General features: G+C 43.9%; 1 pseudogene; it reads right to left on the bottom strand.

Annotated features, from left to right (window-relative positions):
- Positions 1-17,292: 17,292 nt before the first annotated feature.
- On the bottom strand, positions 17,293-17,369 carry LOC138822525 (small nucleolar RNA U3; annotated as a pseudogene).

The following is a 17,369-nucleotide window of genomic DNA, read 5'->3' as shown; positions in this document are numbered from 1 at the left end:
GAGAAAGAACTTCTCTTCTCTCTAGAAAGAGCAAGGTTGAGGTGGCCCAAGCTGGGATAGGAGTTTCCCCATTACAAGGAAGAATCTTGTGAGGAAGAATCTTTTTTCACAAGGAAGTTCAAAAGTCTGGTACATGGAGGCAGTGGTTCATAAAAGCACCTTTTCAGGTGTATCATAAGGATGTTAGGTCATTGAGTTGAGGAAAAACATGATCAGCTAAGGGAAAGTTCAACACAACACCTGAGGTCCTGACTAGGAATTCTAGAGATGGTCCTAGCTTCCTGAGGAGCCTCTGACAAAGCTTAAAATGCATGATGACCTTCAGGTGAAGTGGGGATGCTGATTCGATAAAGATATCGAGGAGCAGGGGAGGTCAAAGTACTGGACAATGTTACAATGGACTACTCTTCGAAGACCACAAACCTGACCTCCCAACAAAGGAGGAAGCATCTTCTGAGCCCTTCTTTAAGATAATCAATAGTGTCTACACACAGATAAATGGTAGAATCTTTCTCCCCTATCATGCCCAGTGGTTATTTTTAATAGGCAGCAGGTTTCTGGCCCCCAGGGATCCTTGACCTACAGAAATCTGGGTCAGGGCTGGGAAGGTGGCTCAGTGGTAGAGCGCTTGCCTTGCATGCTTGAGGCCCTGGGTTCGATTCCTCAGCACCACATAAGCAAAAAAGAAAAAAAAAGAAATCTGGGTCATTGCTATGTTTTATCATAATGCTTGAATGGTCTTTGCACCAACTTCTCACCTTAAAAGAAGGATAAGCATCCAGAACCCCTGCCTTCATTTTGCATCTGTCTCCTTTAACTTGAGTTCAGACACTTAATTCTGCAGGTCATCATGTTAATCACTCAAAAAAGCATCTAAAACTGGTGATATCTCATCTCTTGGAGGCACATTATTCCATCTCACTTTCAGGTACAAAGAGTAACCAAGGCATCTTACCTCCAGCTTTTATGCCTTATTCCAGAAATATACCCACACCCCCACAGAAAAAGATACCAAGAATCTCTAGTCATTGTTCTAAACTTGAAGCCATCTTGGGGAATGATAGGATTGGTGACAGCTTTAATGGCAAAGGAACAAAACTGTATCCCCAGCCCCAAAGCAATAGCCAGGCTTGCAGACAGATCAACCCTTTTGATGAGGGCAATTATTTATAGCACATAATCTATCCTGGAGGAAGAAGCAATCTATCATGTGATATGGAGCATCTCTTAAAACAGTGAGGGCATCTTCAGACCACATTCATCTCCATCATCGTCAATATCAATCAAGTTTTCCCAAATCTCAGTGACCCTCTCACTAAAGTTGATTCTATGTGTGCATGCCTACACAATACTTTGCACAGACTTCTGACAAGGTTGTCGAAAAAGCTAATCATACAAAGGATTAAAAGAGACAAGAACAGCAAGAACTTAAGAGGGGAAAATAATCCCAGAGTGTTAGTGACATCAGCCAAATTTAAGACATTCTATGGGTGCTCCCCTGAGCAATTTCACTATGAGACTGGCCAGGTCCCAGATGCTTTTCTAGCTGAAGTTCACAGTGAAGCAGCTGGAGAAGCTAGCTATAAAAGGCAGCCCATCAGGGACTCTGCCTCCCAACAGGACAACATGAAGGAGAATCTTTAGACAAGAGGGTGTCTTAAGTGTATGCCAAAAGCAACATTCACAAGAATGAAGGTTTGAGCGGGCTTAATCTGGTAGCCTGCTTGGATGCAATGCCTATTCACCTCAAAGATGTAAACAGCCATGACTATAAAGAGAGTATCCAGGAACACAGTGTAGGGACCAACATACTGGACAAGCCCCTGAGCACCATGGAGCCAGAGCTAGTAAAATCGGTGATGGACACGTTCTAGGAGCAGGTAGAGAACCTGGATGTAGACAGTAATGTGCTGCAGTTGAAGTACGTCGTGTGCCGGCCAAAGTGAAGGCTCCTCAGCTCTAGTAGGCAAAAAGAAACATGGGATGCACATAAATGCACACTGAAGATGAGATCCCCAAGAACAAAGACCTTGACACAGTGCAGACTCATCTCCAGGAGCCAGAGAGCTGTGACCATGAAGGAGGTCACACGACTCAGGGACTGAGTACTGGATAAGTATTTGAGCATCATGCAGCCACAGGTGTGGTCTGTGGTGCCATTGAGTTTGGCCACCATGCTATGTCTCATGAGAAGATGGACAGCCTCCCAGATAGCCGACAATGGCCTGGGCATCCTGCACTAGCTCAGACAGCTGCTAGATAGAGAACTCTGCTGTGGGCATGAGCTCCGTGTACAGCTAAAGAGGAAGTTGGCTGTGCCCTACATGGGTGATGCCTCCCTCATCCTGTAACATGTTGGAGGTTTCATTCCTCCTTGCTTCCACCGCACTGACCTTTCTTCAGACTCTTCAGTTACATGGCAGCCTGGCTTCAGTTCCTTCCACCTGTCAGGCCTTTGAATTGTTCCTTTTGGGTGTAGGTAAATCTTTGTGTTGAGTCTGCACAAACTTTGTGTACATGGCTCCTGAGACTCTGGGAGACAGCTAGGAGATGGGCAGGCCTTCTGTCTTCTGCCTGCGTGCAGTATCTGGAATCTGGGCAACATTGCATGTAGACCTCAGCCCAAGGCTATGGAACCTTCAGTCTTCAGAGATGCTACTTATTCTGGCCACAGCAGCCAGGGTCACCCCTTTCCCAGGCAGCTCCTGGAAGCACCTCTCCCATTTGACAGACACATTATCGCCTTATAGTCCTGGAGTCATAGCTACCGGCAGTCTCATCAGCTGAGGAAGAACCTGTAGACCTCTCTGTGCACCAAAAGATTTCCAGTACTACAACATTGTCTGAGGTCTTTGCCCTTCAGCTTTCCAGTAATAGTACCTTGGCCATCATTCCCTGCTGGGCTGGGCCTGCTTGGGTACATCCTGCCCTTGGCTCTATCACCCAGCCCACAGGGGCAGAATCATTGCTTAATTCCAAATCTAGATGTACCCGCCCCCAGAGGGCTCCTCATTCTTACTTGTTGGCTGCTCCTGGGGATGCCCTGTCACCCCATATTAAGAGGGACTAAAAGATTAATGTCTACATTTCCCCTCTTTCCCCTGTGTTTTAATGTCTGGGAAAGGGATTAGCCTGCTTCTCTGGGCCGTCAATTTAACTCCCATTAGAAGTTCTTAGAGAATAGCATGAATCTCTCTATGTAAGGAATTTCATTCCATTTGCCTGACCTTTGACAAAATTCCAATTGTAAGACAGTATGATAACTTTGAGTTCTATTAGACAACCATCTTTGACTAGAATCGAACACCAGGCATAGACCGTGCTGCTCAGCTCACATGCCACACTGCTCAGGCACTGAAACTTGAGCCACTGACCCTAGAAACAATGCTTCCAAGATAGCTAATCTTTGTCAAGAGACCCATTTAAAGTGGAATTAAAGTCTAGCCTATCGTTCTGCTTTGATGGAGGGTGAGCCCCTCAAAGTCAGCCCCTTCAGGAGACTTTCCAGTATTATGGTTGGTGGACTCACCTTTAAATTAGGAAACAGAACTAGGATTAAATCTGTCTACAACAACTGAAGGAGGCACCAACCAGCTCTCCATCATGTGTTCTCTCTGGGTTTGCGCTTACAACATTGGGGCTTCTTCACTCCCTCCTACCCCAGAGATGGTGTCTTACTCAAAACCTAGAAACCAAGGATCTGATGAGCAGCTGGCTGAAGAGTGGAAGGGCCTATGTGATGTGCTGTTAACTACCCACTTCTTGAAGCTTGTAGGAATAAAACCCTGGATTTGTCACTCTAGAATAACTCAGTCATAGGAAGACACTGCTGACCTCTCTTTAGATCCAGGCTGGGACCTGTAGGTTGATAAGATCTTGTTCATTTATTCAAAAGGACAAATCAAGGTGATTATGAGGTTATTAACCCTCCTTATCGTGTCTGGTTCTGCCCTATAATACTATAATACACACATGGCTAGGTAATGCCTTCAATAGTTTGTAATTTCAGCTGGAAATTGCCTTCACTTGATGCATGATCACAATTTTGTTAATAAGGTCCTGAGTCTGACCTCTTTACCCCCATACTGTTAAAGGCAGGATCCCTATAAACAGAATTGTGTGTGGTTTGAGTTGCTCAGCTATTATTAGGTGCCATCTTTATTTTCTTAAAATGGCATTTGGTCCCAAGTTGGAGAAAGAAATTTAAGAGTTCCATTGGAGAGCAGTTAGACAGGCTGGGAGGCTCTTTTATCTTTTGAATCTAGCAGCTGTAGGAAAAAGTTAAAACTCCAGAATCCCAGAACAAGTGAAGGTCTGTGGAGAACATCGCAAGCTATTACTTCAGTGACCACATTTCAAGTGCACAGATGTCTTCCTACAGCAAATATAAATGGTACAAGATTTGAGACATTTGGCCTACCTTCCAGTGGGAAGCCCTTCCCATTATGGGCCCCTGAGAAAGAAACACAACTGAAATCCCCAGCTGCCACTATTCTACCTCCAGAAAACCGTTTGGAGTTTTATAATCCTCAAGTGGAGGAGGATAGGAGTACAATTGGTTAGGGACACCAATGTGTCCCAATGACACAAATAAAGTTGTCATTTGATATACAAACTATGTAACGGACAAGGAGAGGGTTTCAAACGGGTGGGAGATACACATGTCAGTTCATGGCAGGAAGCCTGATGTTCAAACAGTCTTTCAGCCACTGAAATTCAGATTGTTAGTGGCATTTCTAGCTGCCTTTAAAAACAATGACACCAGAGCTCCCATCAAATAACATTCTCATTCTCACACAGGACAGCCTGGTTCAAAGGCAAAGGAGACAGGTTTTACTTAGTACCCACTTTGACTCCTACATGGACTCAGTTGAGCAAGTGCATCCCTCCATCATTTCCCCAGAACACCTGCCTGCCGGCAACTTAAGACCTCAGCCCACTTGTTAATGAAACAGCTGTAATGGGACCACATCTTATCTGCAGCTTCCACATCAGGTCTTTCCCCACCTGCAGGGAGAGCAGGAACATGCTAGGCTCAAAATGCCTCTTCACCGAATTCCTTTGTCTCCGATTCTGGCGTTATAGCCACCACAATAGGGACCCATTTTGCCATCTGCAAAACCTGCTTTTCCAAAAAGCCATTTCATGGTGAAAATTGTCCAAGGCATTGTGACATTTTTAAACTCACTGCCCGATCATTCTAGAAAAAACATAGCTTGCCTGAGAGTCTCTGCACTATATAAGAACAAGTGCATAATCCAAGTTCCTCCAGGACCTTTTACATCAGTATTTTAGATATGATTTAGACATAATAGAAGTCAGTCTGACAGTAGCAGAGCAGGTTGTGATGTTAGTAATACCATGTAGCTATATTATGCTAACATCTCGCTTTCCTTTCTTCATTGGAAAGTTCTGTGAAAGTGTGTAGCAAATTAGGTGTATTTGGTGCTATTCCACTTTGATTTTATCTCTGCTTTCAAAATTTTTATAGTTACTTAGATGGTAGATATTCTACCTAATGTCTCTGCTATGGTTTATTTAATAAAAACTGGGGTTAAACACTCAGTATCTCAGCACTTCTTCTTAAAAATAGTTTTAGTCTACAAGATGGCTTTTAGTCTCAACTGCTAGAAAATTACTAGAAACTGTTAATGGTTGATACCGCTGGACTGTCAAGCAAGCATTCTATCAACTTAGGCCAACACCCACAAAATGAGTGGGGCCCAGCAGTGTACTTACTAGCACGGGATGCAAATATACTAGAACAGCTTTACTTAATTCTTACATCTCTCATGCAGTGAAAGATTACCCTTTTTACTTACACTTTGTAGGGTCCATGTTCTGTTATTGTTTTCTTTTTATTGACATATAACACACATACCATAACATTTACCCTTTCAAAAACTATACAAATTAAGGATTTTCAGTACAAAATCAAATGGCCGTGAAACCATTTTCTTTTTGAGAAGGTCCTGGAATAGATTTCAAAGCTAGCTTTGAACTTGTAAACCTCCTGCCTCAGACTTTATCAAGAAGATTTTAAAATCTATAATCTCATCTTCAATTCATTTGTCTTTAAGTTTACAGATTCTTCCTCCTTCTGCTGTTACCTCTCTGCTGAAGTTTATTTTTTATTAAATTGAAGTTCTGTAAAAATCATCTTTAATATTTTCTATTAATCAAGACACCTTTCCCATTTAGGATTTTGGTGGAGCATAATTTCTTGGACAAGAATTTAAGTTGATGATTCACAATCACTATTGGTGATTCTAAAACCTAGGTTGTCTTGATTTCTTAATTGCTGTCTTCACATGTTTTAAGCTGGAAATTAAATAATAATACGGTCAGTCTAGAAGCAGGATTCTTCCCAGGACTTGTCATTTGATTGGGAGCTGAGTTCTGTAAAGTGCTTGCTGGTTTTATATGACCACTGAAGTCTGTTCAGTTAGCTAAATGGTTAGCTGCAGATAGGACACGTTTCCTTAAATGGCTGCAATCAATAAAACTTCTAGTACTTACTGAGGGGCTGTCTGACTCTACAAGGGCCATCTTTCAACGCTAGCTGTGCAGTTGAACACTGCCTGAGCCTTTATTTTCTATGCTGAGTCTTGATGCCAGCCAGAGGTTAGAGTTTAGGGGTGCTTTGTGGTTTCCCCCATATATACACACCCTCCTGGGTATGCCCAGGAGTCCTAGGACTCTATTGGAGCTTTGCAAAATCCAAAGTATCTAGCTTTTGTCTAGCTTAAGCTTTAAGTATACCAAGTATGCCTTTTACACATTACAAATGGCTTTGACTAAGGATGGAAAAATTACTTTAAAGTTTCAGAAGCAAATTTTTAATGACCATTGGGTGTATTATACAGCTCAGTTCATACTGAGAAGTTCTTTGGCAGTTATGCATTATCCATTACATTTAAACCACTAGAGTCTGCTGAGGATTTCAGGCCTTTGTGTGAAAACATGCCTCTGACAAAGCCCAAAGTCCTTACAAACAAGGTAAAAGTTTGTGATCATCTCCTAAAGCCCAAAAGGGCTTCAGTGAAAGTTTTACAGGACAGATCTTTAGCCGAAGCTAGTCATCAGTGTGGGAAACAATCTAGTACTCCATTCTATACATCTAGGGCATTTACCAATTTTCCTCAGTGGGTGTCTCTTTAGAACCATGAACCTAAAGATGCTATGAGTCTACTCTACCCCACCACACCACTAACTGACTTGAGACCCAGAGGGCTTTAGCAGAACCTAGCTCATAGCATGTATCAAAATATATGAACACGGGCATCGTGATCACCTCCAGCCACTGTGAACAAAAAGCTTCTTACTATTCCACAATTATTAGTGACGGTCACTAAAAATAAGCAGGACCCCCAGAGCCTAGAATATTGACCTCTTTCAGTTATAATTCCCTTCACCAGCTCCCCCCCAAAAAAATTGAGCAGGAAATAGGAATAGGTTGCCAAGAATGCTAGGATTTTTTTCCCCCATCAATTTCATTTCATCAGGTGAGTCCCAACATTTGAGTGGAGATCTGAAAGTCTTTCAAGCATGTTCGGTCAATTCAATTGAATTCTGAAGGGCCATCTATAGCACATCAAAAGGAAACCACCTTGTAGGAAGTCAGAATAGCAATTTGGGGGCAGCAAGACAACCTGATCATGGCACTCACTCACCAGAGTCATAAATAAGCAAGTATGTTCAGTGTTGACTAGGTCATATGCACAGGAGCTAAGCCCATTCCACACTGGGAATGTTTTGGTCATGTCTCACTCTCATCTTGTACCATAGAGTGTCAGACATCACAGAAGATGACAAGGCCATCTACTGCAAGCCATCTACTCAAGGCCTTGTTGAATATTATCTAATAAAAATTAGATTCTTCTGCAAAGCTAGTAACCAATCATCATTTCTGAGAGAAGGATGATCAAGAGGCATTGGGCCTACTCTACCTTCAAGTGACGAGTACAGGCATTTAGCACAAACTGGCCATTAGGAATCCTTTCATGAATATTGGAAAAAGTTTTGCTGGAGATCAAGGACATGTCCTTTAAGTAACAAAAGCCCACTTTCTCTAAGCATCTGGGCATAGGGTAAGCTTATGATTTTGTATTGGCTCCTCGGGCTGGCACCTCTGCCCACTATTTAAAGGTTTAGCAAAGTACTTGCATATTAATGAAGATCTGAAGGACTCTGCTTGAAGAACTATTTTGGAGAACTCACATCTTTTTCTTTTTGTATTATCCTATGTAGAAGGAGCAGGAAGGGGTGGAACTTGAGACAGTCATTGCATTTATCAAGTCAGATCATCTTTGAAGGGAATCAGACTTGTCTTGTGGACACAGCTGGCAGGCTGCTTTCCTTGTCCTCAGTGAGCATGCTCATTTCAAAGTCAACTCACCCAATTGGCTGATAGAGAAAGGCCCTCACAAGGACAGGTCCTCGAGATATGATTACCAGGAGACTCCCCGTAGCTTAGGCTCTTCCTCATGAGAGGGATTAGGAGGAGAAAAAAAAGTAAGGAAAGGTGTGCAAAGACCCAGGTTTGGAAACAGTTATTTCCTTTCTGCTACAATCTATTGCCCAAACCAAGTCACAAAACTAGCTTCAGATTTAAAGGGTAGGAGCCACCACTGTGGGATTGACATTCCTCCAATGTCACATTCAAGACATGAGCACAGAACTGTTGCTTTTTTAAGTTTTAAAAAATCAATCACTATATGAACCGAAGTCATTTAGTTACAGGGTGATGGAAAAGTGAGGTTTGGATAAAGTCAGTGTAATCCAGTCAGTAAACTTTGGACCACAAATGGAGTTCATAAATACGTCACAGTGAAGAAACAGACATGAACACACACAATCAGCCTCCCTACCCATAGTAAATGCAGGAGGAAACAGAAGATTACCTGACACAAGCCAAGGTTAGCATGTCCCAGACAACGAAAGGTTAAAGATATCCAGCTGTTCCTGCCCCTTCTCACTAGAAACTTCTTTCATCCCCCCTCCTCTTTATACATGTCTCTCCTCCTCATGGTGCGACCTCCATAGACCCACTTAGCTGGCACAGCTTTTGTAACTTGACCCCTTAAAAAAAACGGTAGTCTCATAAAAACCCAGTAGTCCCAATGCTTGAGGCCCAGAATGTGTGAGATCTGGGTCCACTGCTTGGCTTCTGATCAGTCTGTCACTGAATTTACTTTTCTCTAGCACTTTTACAATGCTTCCTTCTGCTCTTTGTCCCAAGTCCAGCCATCATCCTCACACTCTGGGACCACTTCTACCAATGTGTCCCACACAGCCCCGTGTTTGTGCTAGTTATCAAAACATATACATGTGCTCTTCACCTTCAAGGACTCTTGGTGCTGCCTCCCAAATCTAAATTACTCAGTTCCCCCATAAGTAGCCAAAGCCAACTGGATTTCGGCCTCTTGCCAACATCAAACAATGAGAATTTAGCAGTCCACTGGGTTCTTGTTTATTATGGGACCCTCTTTTCAATACCTTTTCATAACTACCTGCTCGCTGGTGTTTCATACCCATGTTAACCCACTGAATCATACTGCCTTGTGATAAAATTCTTATGTCCATTTTCATGAATGAAGCAGGAGAAAAGGCTAGAGCATGCTTCTCTGAGAAACACTGGAGGTCGTCCAGATCAAGAGAAGGCTTACCTAAGAGGTTAGGGTGCTGTACTAGCCCTGTGGTACCTCACACACAGTCCAGATAAAAGTCACCAACATGCTACAAGATGTAAGGCAGAGGAACTTTGGAGTGACCTCCATCTTCTGGGCTCTGGGTCTGGCTTCTCGGCTAGATTTGGCAAGTGGGAAGCATGCAGAACTGGAGGCTGAGGGAAAGAAGTTAGAACCACGCGCCCTTCCCCCCACCCAAGCAGTCTGCTACAGGGGCTATTTCCCTTCTGACATTCCCTTCCAGGTTCCTGCAGGTACACTCTGAAAGGGCCATGGTCTCCCCATGCCCACCTCTGGGAGACCTCTTCTGAAGAAGGCACAGTGCTACTACATGGAAGTAGCTTCCACCATTTATATGGATTTCTTCAGTATTTCCTGGTTGACATCCAGCTCTTGAAAGCTTGGGAGCCTATCGCCTAAATTCCTTCTATTGAACTAATTAGCCTGACCCCAATCTCCCTATTGTACTGGAATTGTTCAGCTGTTGGTTTATTTGTAACAAACCATCGCATTGTCGTCTCTTTCAATTGGCAGGGGTTAATGTTTAGGGCACATGACACTTGGCATCATCTTTATAAATGCACCATTAATCATAAATAGCAAGTAATGTGTCTAGGACACCAAGGAGATTAACCTGTTAGACATAGTGAGCAATGGGAGTTTATCCCTGCCGACAAGGGGATGCTACTAAATGAGGAGGTCAGAGAGAACTTATGGATACAACACCATACGCTCAGCCTTTCTCCAGCAGCTTTTCCCTAGTGCCCACCAATGGTGTCATTTCCAGTAAAAGAGGCCCGTTTACTTGTCAAGCTCTAGAAATAACTCTTGATCCTCAAGCCAGTCTCTAATCTCAAAAACAACCAGGTGCGAGGAAGCGGCATTCCTGAAGGCTACGGCCTGACTATACTCAGGCCTGTTCCAATTGTTCCTCCCAGAAAGTAGATTATATATGGTCATTTATTCCAGTTATCAGACATTCTCTAGTTGGAATATGATTCGAGAGAGTCTTGACCCCAATCACCAGATTGAAATTGTTACTATAAAATCCTTGTCTGAGGAAAAAATAGACCCTCCTTTGTACATCAGATGTGAAGGGAGAGGACTGTCAAGTCTGAGTGTGGGAGCGTTAGAAACCTTAAAAGTCTGTCAGGTTTTCAACACTCTGTAAAAAAGACAAAGACCCTCTAGGGCAGCAGCCCTACCCTATGCCCGGCCCTGTGAGAGCTACCTTCTCTGTGATAAAAAGGGAAGGTAATTACCACCTGCTCTCAATTCAGACTCCACCACCTCTGTCTGCAGTCCAGGGTGAGGATTCTGGAGACTTCTACTTTTTCCTGTCTTATAAGACAGAGGCAATCGTCAGTATGGTATTCTAAATTTTAAGGAATTAAAAGAAATCAAGGTTTCTACTGCTCAATATGGGGCAACTGCTCCCTTTACTTCATCCCCGGTTGATCATTTGGCCCATCAGGCATTCTGCCCAGGGGACTGGAAGAAAATTGCTCAGGCCTGCCTCAATGGGGGGGGGGGATTACCTATGATGGAAGGCACAATGGATGGAAAGGTCGATCGGGTGGCAAAATAACTGCACCAACATCCCTGTAACTTATTGTAGGGAGCTTCAAGAGGCCGCACCTGGAAGATGGCGCCGGCTTCCGCCCTCTGCCTTCCCATTGGCGAGTGCTCTCTGTGGTAAACAACTCCTTATATGGCTAAGGCAAAGAATCTGGCTTGCTTTCGCGCACCTGAACCTATTGGTGGTTCCCACGTGGCGTATCAGGGTTGGCTACCCAGCGGGTACTTAAGGCTGTGGGGAATTCTCCCCGGGGTTGGGGTCAGAAGATTACTAAAAGGTCCTGAATAAACTGCAGAGAGGAGTTCGGTGTCGTATCTTCCTTGGTGGACGAGGCGGTAGCGACAACTTATGACATGCTGGTGAGTATGGGTGAATACTCTGATATTCAGCAGCAGATCTATTACTCTGAAGTTGCTTATGGGCAGATTAATGTATGTACAACCAAGGCCTGGAAAAAGCTCCCTACTTCCTAGGACTGAGTTGTTGTCTAAGACCAGACAGGGGCCTGATGTTTCAAGAATGTTTCCCACCTTCTTAAAGCCGTTAGCCACATTGTAGTTGATGGTAAAGCTGGCACAATCCTGGTCCGACAACTAGCTTTTAAAATTGCTGTGTTTCCGGCAGCAGTTAGGCCCTGGAAGAAAACAGGGCCTAACAAGGCCTTGTAGGATTGCCTTTGTGCTGACATTGGGCCCTCTTATGTGCAGGGAATGATTGGCTGCTGCCCTTCAGGGGGTCCCACTTCAGCATCTGCAGAAGCAGATCTGGACTCCTCAGAAGAAAAACATTGTTACCATAACTCTCCTTGCCAGTGCTACTGCTCTGCTGTGGCCCTCACCCAAACCATACATACACAGCAGAACATGTAATGCTTTGGCTCAAAATGTTTCTAATGCCCTTGGGACCCAAAGTGCTAGGGGATAAACAGATTGTGAAACGTTGAAATGCTTCGGAAACAGCCATGATGTATGTTAATAATCAGGTAAAACTGCGAAAGACTCAGTTAAAAATGACATGTCGTGCTGATCTGTCCATTGTGTTACCCCTCTTAAATAGGATGGAAGTGTGACTTGGACCCATACCCATGGTCATATTCAAGGAATCTGGTCCCATGATAATTTGAGCTTTGCTATTATACAGCTTCAGGGAAAGATATTTGATACTGGCCACTCCACCCTAAACGTAGCAGACCCTAAAGACTTGGCTGCATCAGTTCTTCATTCCCTGCAAGGATTCAACCCAGGACATTTGTTACAGCACTCCTTTTGGTATTTGAGCATTGTTCTGTTTGTGCTATTCTTCCTGAGATGTTATGATCCACTGCTTTGCCCAGGTCCAGGCTGACAGATACTTGCTCAATTTAAAAAATAAAGGGGGGAAATGTTGTAGACCCAAGGTGGCAGGAACTGTGAGCAAAGGCTCCCAGCCATTGACTCCAGCCCTCTGGGCTGCAAGTACTTGCCCTTTTATTTGAGGAAGCATTTTTCTCAGCTCTGGGCCTGAGGGCTTCTCTGAGGGAGTATGGCAGACAAAGATTGTTTGAGATAGAATGAGAAAGGCTATGTACTATCTGCACTTGTTGGCACGGTGGGTCCTGGGACAATGTGATGCCAGCATCTGACAAATAGAAAGTGTATATAGCCGAGGCTTTTGCTGAAATAAACAGTTGTGCCTTTAGCCTCCTTCTCTACCTCCTTCATCAACCCCCTTGCCCCTCGGGAGCCCTTGTTCATGCTGCGGCTGGACTGTGGCATGGTGGTTGCCTTTTCTGTGAGCCAGGAATTAAGACAGTTTGAGACACTACTTACAATCTTAAGGACATAGCCTCTCCCTTCTAGAACCTTCAAGCCATGCATGGCCATGCTCCTATCCAAACTAGTAGATAGTATCTCTAGGGAAGTAGGTCAGCAATGCAGTCTTTGTTTTTGCAGTCAAGGGCCACGAGAGACATTCTGTCTGAAATCATATCTTCTTCCATCTGGCTTATAGAGTCTCCTGGTCTCATCTCTACTGCTACACGTACCATTCTCAAGATAGTTCTTCCTCACAGGACTCTTCCTAGGTTATTGTGGGCCTTTGGGGTTCCTCATTGTCTTTAAGCCAGGAGAAATACTTCATACTGTGTCTAAGGATTGTATGTGTTCCTCAAGCCCTTGAACCCGCCTACCTCCCCTGCCCACTTTAGGAGGCCATACTACCATTGACTGAAGTTCCAACTACCCAAGTATTTGACTAATGGCAGGCAGGCTCATCAAGGCTGGTTTGCTTCTGTGTCAACCCTGGCTGGAAAAAGCAGAGAAGAACCACAGGATAGAAATACCTAGATGAGCTCCCTTAAAGATTCTAGTTTGTCGGACAGCCCCAAACCTCCAGTTGCAGGGGTGATCTCCTTCCCTATGCAGAAGGACAGTGCAAAAACTTCTAACCTGGAAGTTTCTTTTTCCTGGATACCAGGAGGATAACGAGGGATTAAATCCTAGCACTAGGCATGAATTAAAGTGGAAAGAAATTGTATCCTATAAAAACATAAGAAAGTAGCAACAGGACCCCAGAGACCTCTTCTAGGACTGGATTTCAAGAGTTCTCATTTGAAGCTGCAGAGATTATTCAACTTCACACTCTTTCAGCACATCATATGCATCTCTGGCCAAGGTGGTCAGGTACGGCAACCACACAGTAATGGTTGCTCTTGTAACTTTGCTCAGCATTGAGCATCTCATTCTCCCATCTTTTGGAGTTGTCATGGCAAAGGGAAAAAGACCGGAGAATGCATAGGTTGTACAAGGCCTGAAGACCGGCAGAACTATGTTCTGTGTGAGGACACACACGTGCCTTTAATCAAGGCAATGTGTGAAGTATCTCTAAAAGGAACCTCACCTTTCCCACAAGCTCAGTGCTGTCCTTTGCTGGGGCTCTTGGTGCAAGACATACATTTTAGGAGTCTCCACCTATAGAGACCACCTTAGTGGCTCAGAGGTGATTGTGCTGGGTCTAACATGGAGGGTGTCAAGGAAGGAAGTCCCAGAGGCTTACAGTCCACCACCGCCACATGTGAGGTGTGGAAGGACTAAACTATCCCTTTCTTTGGGATAACTGGAAACAGTTTATACATGTGACCCAGACATTACAAAGTCCAAAAGTTGAACTTGAAGTTTAAAATTCAAGCTACTTTTCATACTCTTAAAGGGAGAAGGGTGGGAAGAGAGAGAGACTCAAGATCAGTGCCAGCAAGTATCACTTAAGCCTTCAGAAATCTATAAAAGTCTAAATCAGTTGGAAGGATAATGATGGAATCTTCCACAGTGAGTCAAGGGTGAATAATTGAGCCTGACATCCCTGGGGAAGAATAGAGAATCTTAGATAAAAGCTGTTTCCTATTTTCTCTGATCAAGAGAGAAACAATGGTTGAGCAAAAGGCCCCATGGCAGTAGTCTCAAATTTTCTTCCTCCCAAAATTCTCAAACTCATTTAAACCCAGACAATGGACTGATCAGTGGTCCAGGTACCCAGGATGGTGGGTGCTTTCACACTCCACCAAGGATCTATCTGCTTTTCAGAGAACCCTTGTTAGGTATGTGTTGTAGACCCTGAAGTGCCAGGAGCTGGCAATGTGTGAGCAAAGGCTCCAGGCCATTGACTCCAACCCTCTGGGCTGCAAGTACTTGCCCTTTTATTTGAGAAAGCATTTTTCTCCACTTTGGGCCTGGGGATTTATCTGAGAGAGTATGGTAGACAAAGATCATTTGAAATAGAATGAGGAAGGATGCGGACTGTCCACACTTGTTGGTGCAGTGGGTCCTGGAACAATGTGATGCCAGCATCTGACAAATATAGAAAGTGTATGTAGCTGAGGCATTTGCTGGAATAAAGTTGTGCCTTCAGCCTTCTCTCCGTGCTGCGGCTGGAGGGCGGCAGGCATGGTTCAAGGAAACCCAGTCATTGTATCAACTTTATTAGATACAAGGTCCACAAGGACTTCAATGCCTGGAGACCAGAAACCTGAACATGGTTAGTGTGACCTACAGATTCAAGTTAAAAATGGTCCAAGCATGATTCAATGGACCTAAGCCCTTCCCATAGGTAATTCCTCCAGTCCTTGTACATGTTAGTACCTACATAGAATCATAGTCGTCTACACACTGCATTCTTGGGCTTAATGAATGTTATGATAGTGGAGAGTGCCAAGCAAAATCTGAAACTACAACCCCTTGGCCAAGACAGAGAATCAAAAATCACATTTTGGAGATGAAGTGAGCGAAGTTGGTGCATGTTAGTACCAGCTTCAAGAAGCTTCACATTATCAAGAGTTCTTTCTTCAACAGCTCTCTGCCTTTCTGGCCTGTAGAGAACCTGGAAGCATAAGGTTCAATGACTGAAAACTTGAATAAAACCATCTTCACTAGAACAGAGCAGTCAAGACTTCAGATGTGGTGTGGAGACCCACGGTCAGATGCCTTCTTTTCCATTCCACTCAGAGGACCAGGGCAGTTCTAACTCACGCACAATTGTTAAGAAACGTTTAGGAATTTGCCCCTGGGCAGTACTAGTGGCTCTTGTTGGCATACTCTCCAAGAATGGAGCCATTCAGATATCTCACAGGACACATTGATTCAGTAGAGATTGGGGTCATAGTTGCACACAACGCGCACGAGATATGGTACACTGGAAATATTAAGTACCAGCATTTTCAGAGCCATTGTTCTAATCAAGTCATACAAGTGTTATGCCATATCTAACACAAAGATATTGAAGGACTGGAGTGAAGGTCACTTAAGAATCTATGACGAAAGCCTGTGAACAGCTGTTTGGGAGTCTTTCAAGTGTCCACAAATGTATACATCTTCGTATAAACTGGATTCCCGAAGATTTCACAAAAAACCAGATACTACAAAAACCTGAGGCCAAACAGGGCTGGAAAGGATATATTAGAATCCAACAATGGAATTGCTGGGCCTTCACGGAGATCTCAGACATCTGAAGCTTGATGGCCGGGTGCACAATAGAACACTGAAGACAGCATGGGGGCTATGGAGCCGGAGCTTGTTTACAGGTCTTTGGTTTAAAAGTTTTAAAATCTTATTCACCCTCCTTGTTTTTAAAGTGAATTTTCTGGTGGTACTAAGGTTTAAACTCAGGGCTTGATGCCTACTAGGTAGTGCAAGAAAAGTTTTTTCTATGAAAGTAAGTCAAAGTGTACCACTTTCCTATCAATTCTGTGAGAACTGTTTTCTGAAAGCTTCTACTTTGGCCAAGTGGCTTGGCTCTTGTTAATTTTACTTACATCCTATTCTGCTTCTGTTAAGAAACCCTGTTACAAGCTCATTAAGTTTTAGTTACATCCTATTTGGCTTCTACTAAGACATCCTGTTACAAGCTCATTAAATTTTAGTTATGCCTTATTCCTATTCTTGTTAAGACATCCTAGTCCTGTTACATTAAACCACCATCCGAAAAAATTACCTTCTTCAAACTAGCCAGTACTGAGCAGATCATGCACCTGGGCACACCTTCTGTATGAGAGACAGAAAGGGACCAGCCCACCTGCTGTGTGCTTGCTTGCCAGGATTTCAGTGAACAGTACATCGTTCTGCGCAGAAATAAATTTTGCCTTGCTGAGATCTTTGCTCTCATGTCTTCAGTTGTGACTCTGTTTAAGAGTACACAACTCTAACAATGTGGAGCCTTGTCCAGGATCTCTCCATCTGGGAGAGGTGCCCAGAAGCCCTTTCTCCTGGGGGAGAGAGTATCCCTCTGCCTTGTTGCAGGGAACCGGGGGTGTCCAGTGACAGGTACATTTGGACGTGAAATCCAAGGGTCAAGTCTTGATCCACAGTGCTGGAGGCATGCAGGTGACTACAGACAGATTTCCTGCACCTACTCACAGGTACAGGTTTGTACTGCTACGTAGGTACGTTCAACTAGCTTTCACCCCAAAAGGGAATTGCTTGGAGACCGACAAAGCACATGGAGTAGTTTGCAGGACGTCTCCAGAATTTGAAGGCTGAGCATCTACAGGGTACTCTCACTAGCTTGGTAAACCAAACCAAGTTTGTTACATTCTAGTAACAAACTATAGAAATGATCCCTGAAAGTATAGTCTT

The sequence above is a fragment of the Dipodomys merriami genome, unplaced genomic scaffold (genome assembly GCF_024711535.1).
Source record: "Dipodomys merriami isolate MVZ:Mamm:240054 unplaced genomic scaffold, mDipMer1.0.p SCAF_1116, whole genome shotgun sequence".
Lineage (NCBI taxonomy): Eukaryota > Metazoa > Chordata > Mammalia > Rodentia > Heteromyidae > Dipodomys > Dipodomys merriami.
Note: the sequence above shows the minus strand (reverse complement) of the source record. Positions and strands in the feature narration are given on the sequence as shown.